Consider the following 9,554-nt stretch of genomic DNA (forward strand, 5'->3'; position numbering starts at 1 on the left):
TATACCTTCCATTCGGGGGCCCATGGTAGTCTCTCACGACTAGATTATGTCCTGGTCCCGGCGGCCTATGTTGGGAGGGTGGGGGAGGTGCGCCATTTGGCACGGGGTATCTCGGACCATTCCCCGCTCCTGTTACACCTGGATCTTTTTCCGAGGGGTGAGGGTAGGGTGGTCCCGATCAATCCCTGGTACTTGCGCGACCCCACTATTCGCGCTGAATTGATTAAATCCCTCCAGCGCTACTTTGACGAGAATGTGGGGTCCGTGCCTTCGGCTGTCTCACTGTGGGAGGCATTCAAGACAGTACTACGAGGAGAGGCCCTGTCCCTCATTTCCCACACCCGGAGGCGCGAGCGGGAGGAGGTGACCCGGGTGGAAGCTGAGATAGTCGAGTTGGAGGGTAATCTAGAAAGTGGGGTGACGGATGCCGTATTACATGTCCTCCAACTCAAGCAAGCGGCCTATAGGGCCCTCGTCACGGAAGCAGCCAGGGGCCTCAGTAGAGAGCAACAGGGGAGATTGTATGATGTGGGTGATAAGGCTGGTAAATTGATTGCGTGGCTGGACAAAAAGGAGAGAGCGAGTCGTGTAGTCCCGCTGATTGAGAAAACAGACGGTGTGTGTGTTACTGAGCCGGAAGAAATTGTCTCCTGCTTCGCGGACTATTTCCGTGGGGTGTATGCCCCGGTGTCTTCCTGCTCTGAAGAGGATTCCCGTACCCTGCTCAGGGATATCGCGCTGCCTTCCCTTTCGGAGGAGGACAGAGTGTCATTGGACGCCGCTCCAACCTCCGACGAAATCGCCCTCGCCATACGTTTGGTCGCTTCCGGCAAGGCCATGGGTCCTAATGGTCTCCCCATCGAGTTGTACAAATTGAGACCGGATACGCTGGCACCACATCTCCGATCGATGTTCCTGGATGCCCATTCGGTGGGCTCCCTCCCGCTGGACCAGCGTCTGGCTACAATCGTGGTTATCCACAAGGAGGGGAGACCTCGGGACCGGGTTACCTCCTATCGGCCCATTTCGCTACTGAACGCGGAGCCTAAAATTCTCGCCAAGGTCCTGGCCAATCGGCTGGTCGGCGTGGTGGGCGAACTGGTTCACCAGGATCAGTCCGGCTTTATTCCCCATCGTAACACAGCTCTTAACTTGCGGCGTTTGCATGGGGTGCTTGCACGTGTTCAGTACATACGGGAGCCGGCCATTTTGGCATCCCTGGACGCCACCATGGCGTTTGATACGCTTGAATGGCCATACATCTGGGCGATGCTTGCGAAGTTTGGCTTTGGCGCAGGGTTCATCAGTTGGGTCAAATTGCTGTATTCGGGCCCATTGGCGCAGGTGGTGGTGAACGGTAGAGTATCGGCTCCGTTCGAGCTGGGCCGGGGCACGCGGCAGGGCTGCCCCTTATCGCCGCTCCTGTTTGCTCTTGCCTTGGAGCCCCTGGCAGAGTGGCTGCGGTGGGAGCCTTCCATCCGTGGTCTCCGTTGGACCCCCGAGCCTGAGGACCGCGTATCCCTATACGCTGATGACATCCTCTTGTACCTAGCTTCCCCACGTAACTCACTTATAGTACTGGTTGATGTTTTGCATTCATTTGGTCGTAACTCCGGCCTTGTCATCAACTGGGCTAAATCGTGCGTGTATGTTCTCTCTGGGGAGGCGCCCATTCTCCCGCGGGGCTGTCCGATCCAGATCGCCCCGCAGGGATTTCGGTACCTGGGTGTCTTCATTACTCTGGACCCGGAGGCCCGGTATGATCGGAACTTGCTTCCCCCCCTCCAGCGCCTGAAGGAAGATGTCACGCGCTGGCGGCGCTTGCCGCTCTCGCCGCTCGGCCGGGCGGCATTGTTTAAGATGATGTCTCTGCCGCGCTTCCTCTACGCTTTGCAGAATACTATGGACCCCGTCCCAGCGCGCTACTTCCGTGAGGTGGAGAGTTTACAGCGCCGCCTGTTCTGGGACGGGAGGCCGCGTATCGCCCTGGCGAAGCTGACGCTCCCATGGTATGACGGCGGGATTGCCCTCCCGGATATCAAACGATACTATTGGGCCTCCCAGCTGGCTGCGATTAATCACGGCCTGTATGGGCCCGCTTTAAACCCGGCATTCGAAATGGATAAGATGCTACTCCCGGGTGGGGACTATAATCGAGCGCTCTACTCCAGCACGCCCGACGCTCGGCTGACCGGCCCCACGCGTGTCATGGTGCGAGTGTGGCACGCGGCTAATGTGGCGATGGGGTGGAAGGATCGTCTGACCCGGGCGTCACCACTATACGCGTCCGAGCTGTTGGGCTCCCTGTGGACCTCGAAGGGCTTCGAGAAGTGGGACATGATAGGCATTAGCAAGGTGGGGGATCTCTGGACGAGGGGAGGATTTTAAACGTTCGAGATGCTGCAGACGGAGTTCCACTTGCATGGCAGGGAGTACTTTCGGTATTTGCAGATCCGTCATGCACTGGGCTCCGTCTTCCCGGACGTTGCATCCATCCCGGAGTGTTCCCCCCCTTGAGGATAGAGTGCTGGATGGACACGTTCCGGACAGCACGATCTCACTGATCTACAAAAAACTGATCAATGACCGCACGGGATTGCTGACTGCCCTTCGTGAGGCTTGGGTTGCCGATGGACTGGAGCTGGACGACGAGGACTGGACCCTTGCGGTGGCCTCCCCGAAAGAGGTGGCCATACCGGCCCGCCTTCGCTTCGTCCAGCTCAAGATACTCCACAGAGTCTACATGACGGGGCCGAGGCTTCTGCGTATGGGCTATGCTGTGGACGGGTTGTGTAAGCGTGGGTGTGGCGCTTTGGGGACCTTTCTGCATATATTGTGGGAATGCCCGGAGGTGGAGCGATTCTGGCGTGGTGTGCATGAGGTCCTGCGTGTGGTTACGCATGTGGTGCTGCTACCCGAAGCGAGGAGATGCCTGTTGAATGTGTGGGAACCTACCGACTACTCGGCGCCACAGACGTGGTGGGTGACTCTGGGATATATGGTGGCCAAGCGTGATATTGCTCAACTGTGGGGATCTCAGAGGTCCCCGACTGTCTCGGCCTGGAAGGAGCATATGGATTGGTGCATGTTTCGGGAAAAGGTGGTGTATGTTGCGAGAGGTAAGCCTGGGACATGGGTGAAAGTCTGGGGCCCCTGGAACGCCTACCTCGTGGGAATCTGTACTCCACCGTTATTGCCCGATCCGTCGCCTGCCCCATCCCCGTAGCCGACCCATCTTCCCTGTTCCGGGCATTGAGTTTTACCCAGCCCTAATCCTGATCTCTTCCCCTTCTTGATACTCCTATGGATTGGTAGGGTCCCCCTCTCAGGGGAGCACATGCTGCTATTTCTGATTGTAGATTGCCTTGTGGTTTTTGTTTTTTCTGGTTGTTATTTCAGTTTTAAAATGAAACCGTACAGTGGGGTCCGGAAGGTGTGGCTATCAACGCTGCTAACTCCTGTGCATCTTCCTCAGCCGCAACGCGCGCTCTACATTGTGTATCATATGCTCCTTTTGTTTACTAGCGGCCGGCCGGAAGGTTGTAGGCCCATCTTTGTATATTTTTTGAGTTTTGTAATAAACGGTTTCAAAAAAAAAAAAGAATAGAAGCCGGATCCCCAACCACAGGATGCACACCACGAGGGGAGCACCAGGAGACAAACTAGCCCCAATGCCTACCATAGCTCTTAAGTGTCGAAGGCCGATGCAACATGTGAATGTCACAGGCCACCACAGAAGAACAGCCCAAAGACTCCAATGTCAGCTGCTCAAGAGCCAGGCCTCCAGATGCAAGCAACCTAGACTGGGCAAAGACAGGTGCGGATACTGAAGCGGAGCCAGAACCAAGGTGAGCTGGACAAACCTGCCCTTCACCAGCCGCATCAGGAACGTAAACCAAAGGCGGTGGGGCTAAAAAGGAGCAATCAACAGCACAGACACCCTCTCCCCCCGAATCTTCTGCAGCACCCCCAGGAGGAGGGTAATAGGAGGGAAGGCATATAGAAGGCCCGAAGACCAAGGAGTCAAGAGAGCATCCACTGCCCAAGCTTGAAGACAAACCCCCTCGGAACAAAACCGGGGTAGAAGAGCTTTGTGAGGGAAGCAAAAAGATCGATCCATGGAGTCCCGAACGGAAGGCAAAGGTCCAGGAACAGAGGAACAGACAGATGGTACGGAACAGAGGACCGAAGGTTGCGGCTCAAGCCGTCTGCATGAAAGTTCAGACGCCTCAGAATGTAAACAGCCCTCCATGCCAGCAGGTGAGATTCCGCCCAGGCACAAATCATGGAAGCCAGCAAATTCAGAGACGCGCACCTGGTCCCCCCTGGCGGTTCAAGTAACAACGAGCGACCTGATTGTCGGTATGAACCAACAGATTCACCCCGAGGAGAGAAACCTGAAAGAACTGCACCGTCTGCCAAATGGCCGCCAACTCCCGCCAGTTCGAGGGACAGGCGCTGTCCCTCTGAGACCAAGGATCCTTGGCCTCCAAGTACCCCAAAGTGGCCCCCCAACCCTAAAAACTGGCATCTGTGGTCAACAAGAGGTGAGGAGGAAGCTGAAAACACACCCCCTTCTCCAGATTGGGACTGCAAAGCCACCAGTCCAAGTCCTGAACCAGAACAGGAGAGAGAGGAACCAGAGTCTCGTAATACACCTGGGAGGGGTCTCACCATGCCAACAGATAATTCACCAAGGGCTTGAGATGTAAGCGAGCCCAAGGAACCCCCTCCATGGTGGCAGCCATCAACCCCTGGAGCCGCAACCAAACCCGAGCCGTGGCAGAAGGGCGACCCAGCAGGTCCTGCAACAGAGTCTGCAGGGAAAGGATCCGAACAGGAGGGAGAAACACCACCCCCTGCAAGGTGTCTAACAGACCCCAGATGAACTGAAGTCTCTGAACAGGAACCAGATGACACTTGGTCAGATTCAACGTGAACCCCAGATCCTGGAACAAGGCCATTGTTGCTTCCACCGCCAGAAGAGCCTTAGGGTAGGGAGGAAGCAGAGACCAGACAATCATCAATATAGGGAAATACAGAGAAACCCTGACGCTGCAAAACCCCCACAGCAGAAGCCAATACCTTGGTAAAAGTCCTGGGAGCAGTGGAGAGGCCAAAAGGTAACACCTGAAACTAGAAATGGATCCCTTGCACTGCAAACCTCAGGAAACGCTGACTGTCCGGATGGACGGGAACATGAAAATAGGCATCTTCCAAGTCCAGAGAAGCAAAAAAATCACCCTCCTGGATGAGGGGAATGACGGACTGTCAGACGACCATCTGAAAATGATCCAGCCACACCAACCTGTTCAAAGACCGGAGATTCAGAATTGGGCAGAGGGAACCACCGGGTTTTGGGACCAGAAACATAGTGGAATAGAACCCCAGGCCCGATCCTTCACCGGAACCAGCATAACAGCCCCCTTTGACAACAACAGGTCGACGCCTGACAGCATGACAGACCGCTTTAGGGAGTTGTTTGACAATGGGGTAACCTGAAAACAGTCTAGAGGGGGGTGGCCCCAGAAGGGAATCCGGTAACCCATCCCGATGACTGACAAGACCCACTATTCGGAAATCAGACTTGACCAACGGGCCAAAAACAAATGGAGCTGAGCACCCACCTTGGCATAGTCACTTTTGTCCAGCACCCTGGGGATGCTGCTGTTGAGGCAAGGGTTTATAATGGAACGTAGCCCCTGACCACGAAAGGGCTCAGAAGAAGACAAAGCACCCTGAAACCCCTGTTTATGGAAAAAGGGTTTCTTCTTCTGTTCAGTCTGAAAAGGCTTCAATATCTTCTCCTCCGAAGACTGCTGCACCATCGTGTTCAAATCGTCCCCAAAAAGCCAGGGACCCTCAAAAGGCAGCTTTTGGACCAAGGCCTTCTGAGCTGCATCAAGACGCCAAGGCTTGGACCAGAGAGACCTCCTACCCGTCACCGCTGCCCCGGCAGCGGAGGAGAAGGTCCACAGCGTATCAAAAGACACATCAGTGAGAAACTGAGCCAAGACTTCCATCTGCGCCAAGATAGGAGTTGGATACCCCTGATGACATTCAAACAATTTCTCAAAATCCTTGATAAGGACCTGCAAAGCCTAGGCTGAATAAGTGCTAGCACGCACCCCAAAATGAGAATCAGCATAAGAACGCTTGAGAGCGGATTCCACCTTCTGCTCAACCAGGTCAGCCAGGGAAGTCTCCTCCAAAGACAAAGACAAAGAGGAAGAAGAAGAAGCCAAGGAGGACAAAATAGAATTGACCTTAGGAACCTGAGGGAAATGGGTGTCAAATTCCGCCAGGCAATGCAGCTTCCCCAGAAAGCGTGAAATCCCCACTACAAGCCATTCTTTAGCCAGAATATCCATGAGGACATCATGAAAAGGCAGGTCATCAACCACAGAGGAGCTATACTGGCAGTAAAACCCATCATCAGATAAGGACTTGGGGTCAACTCCTAGCACATCACGAATATGGACCAACATGTCCAAAAAAACCTGTCCTTGAATGTACTTACCCCTAGGGGAATTTCATGTGTCCTCATCATCATCCTTAGCTTTTTTAGCAGAAGTTTCAAGCAGCGCAGCCTGTACAGCAGAATTAATTAAATCCTGCAAATCAGATCTGGAAATTTGCAAAAGGTCATCCTCCTGCAGTTCCTGGCATTATGCTGCTTGGACAAAGACTACGCAGGCACCGGAGAGAAAGCCTCATCACTCATGGCCACAAGCAGGAAGAGCAAACTATTCAGGAAGCCCAGCACACACCAGGAAGTGCCCAGCCACTCCCCTTTAAACACTGTCACCAAGCAACCAAGTCCTGTGTAACAAGAGACTTGGAAAAACAAAGGGACAACCCTGCCGCCTCCCCCGCAGCCACAAAACAACAAATCGTGGCCAAGGAGTCAGATGCTGCTAGGAGACTCCAGCACAGGAATGACCCAAGGCCAGACACCAAAAAAAGCTCCCTGCCCCAGCCAAGCACATACACGGGAAGCGCGTTCTGAACACGGAGCAGGAACGCGACCGACCGGAGCACCGGTGCATCTGCTAGAAAGTAAGCAATATAATACAAGTACACTCTGCAAACAAAAGAAGACAAAACCTCACGGCAGTGTAGACCCGCTGTCGAAACAGAAAACACGGCACAGCACACCAATCGACGTGTTGGGACAGCAAAAAAACAGGCATTCCTATTGGCTGTCGTGAGGCAGGATTGCCTCAATTGGTAAGGACTGGGACGAGGAGGACATATGAAGGGGTAATGTATGTGTCCTGGAAGCTGCCGGGGACGGGGCTAAAGCTATTTTTGCCCAATGGATGTTGCTCTCTTGTGTTGTTTAACATGAGGTCGCTATAGAAGTTTGCTTTTCATGAGTCAGAAATGGGGGAATCTTCAGACGGTTCCTGAATTACCAATGTATGTGTGATTAAGTTAGGAGGCACAATGGTCTGGGAACTCAAAGTGAACAGGTAAGCTTGACCTTGTTTGGGCGGGGATGATGGTGCAAGTTTGAACCTAAGGTAGGAAGGAGTAGATTAATGCACAGTTTGGCTAGTGGTAGGCAATGCAGAAGTGTGATCATATGGCCATAGTCCGAACAGGAGGTGTGGAGATGGTTTTAAATGTAGGTTTGTAACTATCCTAAGATTTTTCAGGGTTTTTTTTTTACCAACACAATTCCTCTCTCAGCACCTGGGTGGAACAGGTCTCTGAAGGAAAGGACCAGAAATGTTGACATCTTCTCGGGTTTTCAAGCAGTGGTGCCTACCAATCGTTAGCCTGGACAACTGAATACTTAGACTTGCAAGAGAATAATTTAGTTGTTCAATGTATCTGCATTTTGTGAACGCTGAGAAGTGGCAATGGCACCTTTCTGGGGACCAACTCTTCCAACCTGTGCATCGTTGGAACTTTGAACAGTAGTCTTCCATTTCTCAGGGTCTTTTCTTCTTTGACTTACATTTTTGTTGTTGTGCATCTTCCCATGACATCTATTTGTATTACATATTTAGTTCCTTACACTCAAGGAATATTCAACTGGGGTAGAGTTTATAGTCTTATGTCCAACAGCAATTCACCATAATTGCCTTGCATGTTAAAGATCTGTGGTCATCCTCCAGGAACGGGTGTGAAGGCGGTAAGAGTTTTGACCCACTGTCTATGTTGACCAAGATTTTAGTGATTGATTCAGAGGATACATTTTAAGAACAAGTCCATGATCAGGGCACTTCATCAGTTAACATACCTTTTACATGTATATTTCTCCTCAATTTCTCCCTTTCTGTTAAACACTAACCAGCTTATGTTTTTCATAGCAGCGCAGTGTTGCCTTCTCTCATCGTTGTTTCAGAGCGGTTAAGAATTTCCAGTTTTTGCTGTTTTAAATAAGGAGTAAGGAGGAGGTGCCTCTAGCATTTAACTAAGTTATTACACTGATTTGGCTCCGGACAACTTAACTCACTGGCATTCACACTCATGGCTAAGATTCTCATAAGTTTGGGCTGAAATGACCTCCTGAAATAAATTTAGGGTGGTATTCATCACACCTCCCCCAGAAATCTGTTAAATTAAACAACAACACCTCATCAAGGAAATATTCACAATGGAATTAAGCTTAACCAGGATTCCCAAGCGGCATACATATATATATATTACCTACTGGCGATAGCCAGTAGGTAGTTATAGTTAGGACCACGTTTCCATAGGAAAACCTCAACATTCTATTTTGAATAACTTTGGCGCCGGTCGACGAATCCTCGCGAATTTCTCAAAATAGGTGGGGCGCTACGCTCCGCTCCTACCCTGAAAGTCTCGGGGGGATTCGTCAAGCGGGGGCTGAGATAAAAGGGGGGTCCCAAAACGCGTTTTTCCCATGCATTTTTCCATAGGACCTTTAGAACGAGCTACAGCCCGAATGGCTGAACAGAATTACTCAAAATTTGGCAGAGAGGTAGTCCCTAGGTCAAGGAAGTGCCTTTTGTAGGTTTGGTGTAAATCTGTTCAGTAGATTCTGAGAAAATAGCCTTTAAATCAATATATATATCTGAGCCAGCTTACGGTACGCTTACCGTACGCTTACGGTAAGCGTACGGTGGCGTGCGCGAGCGCGATTCTGATTGGCTCTTAGATCTTAGTAAACATTCGAATCGGCCGAAACCAGGAAGCGGCGGCCGCCATTTTGTCTCTCGCACTGAGAGAGATTTTTAAAATCGGAAGCCCAAAAACATGTAAAGGGGCTGTTTTGACAACTCCCTCCCACATAGTCATGTGGAGGGAGTCCCCAAACATCCCTCAAGTGCAAAAACGGTTTTATTTTTTTTTCGGCAATTTCGCGGGGTACGCTTACCGTACGCTTACGGTAAGCGTACGGTAAAAAAATAAAAATAAAAAAAACACTATCCACACTTACCCCACCCCCTGTGCTTTTGGTGGCCGAAGGCCACCAAATGTGCTGGGCTTATTACAATGGAAAAAAACACTATCCACACTTACCCCACCCCCTGTGCTTTTGGTGGCCGTAGGCCACCAAATGTACAGGGCTTATTATA

This window comes from Triturus cristatus, chromosome 9 (assembly GCF_964204655.1).
Source record: "Triturus cristatus chromosome 9, aTriCri1.1, whole genome shotgun sequence".
NCBI classification, from domain to species: Eukaryota; Metazoa; Chordata; class Amphibia; order Caudata; family Salamandridae; genus Triturus; species Triturus cristatus.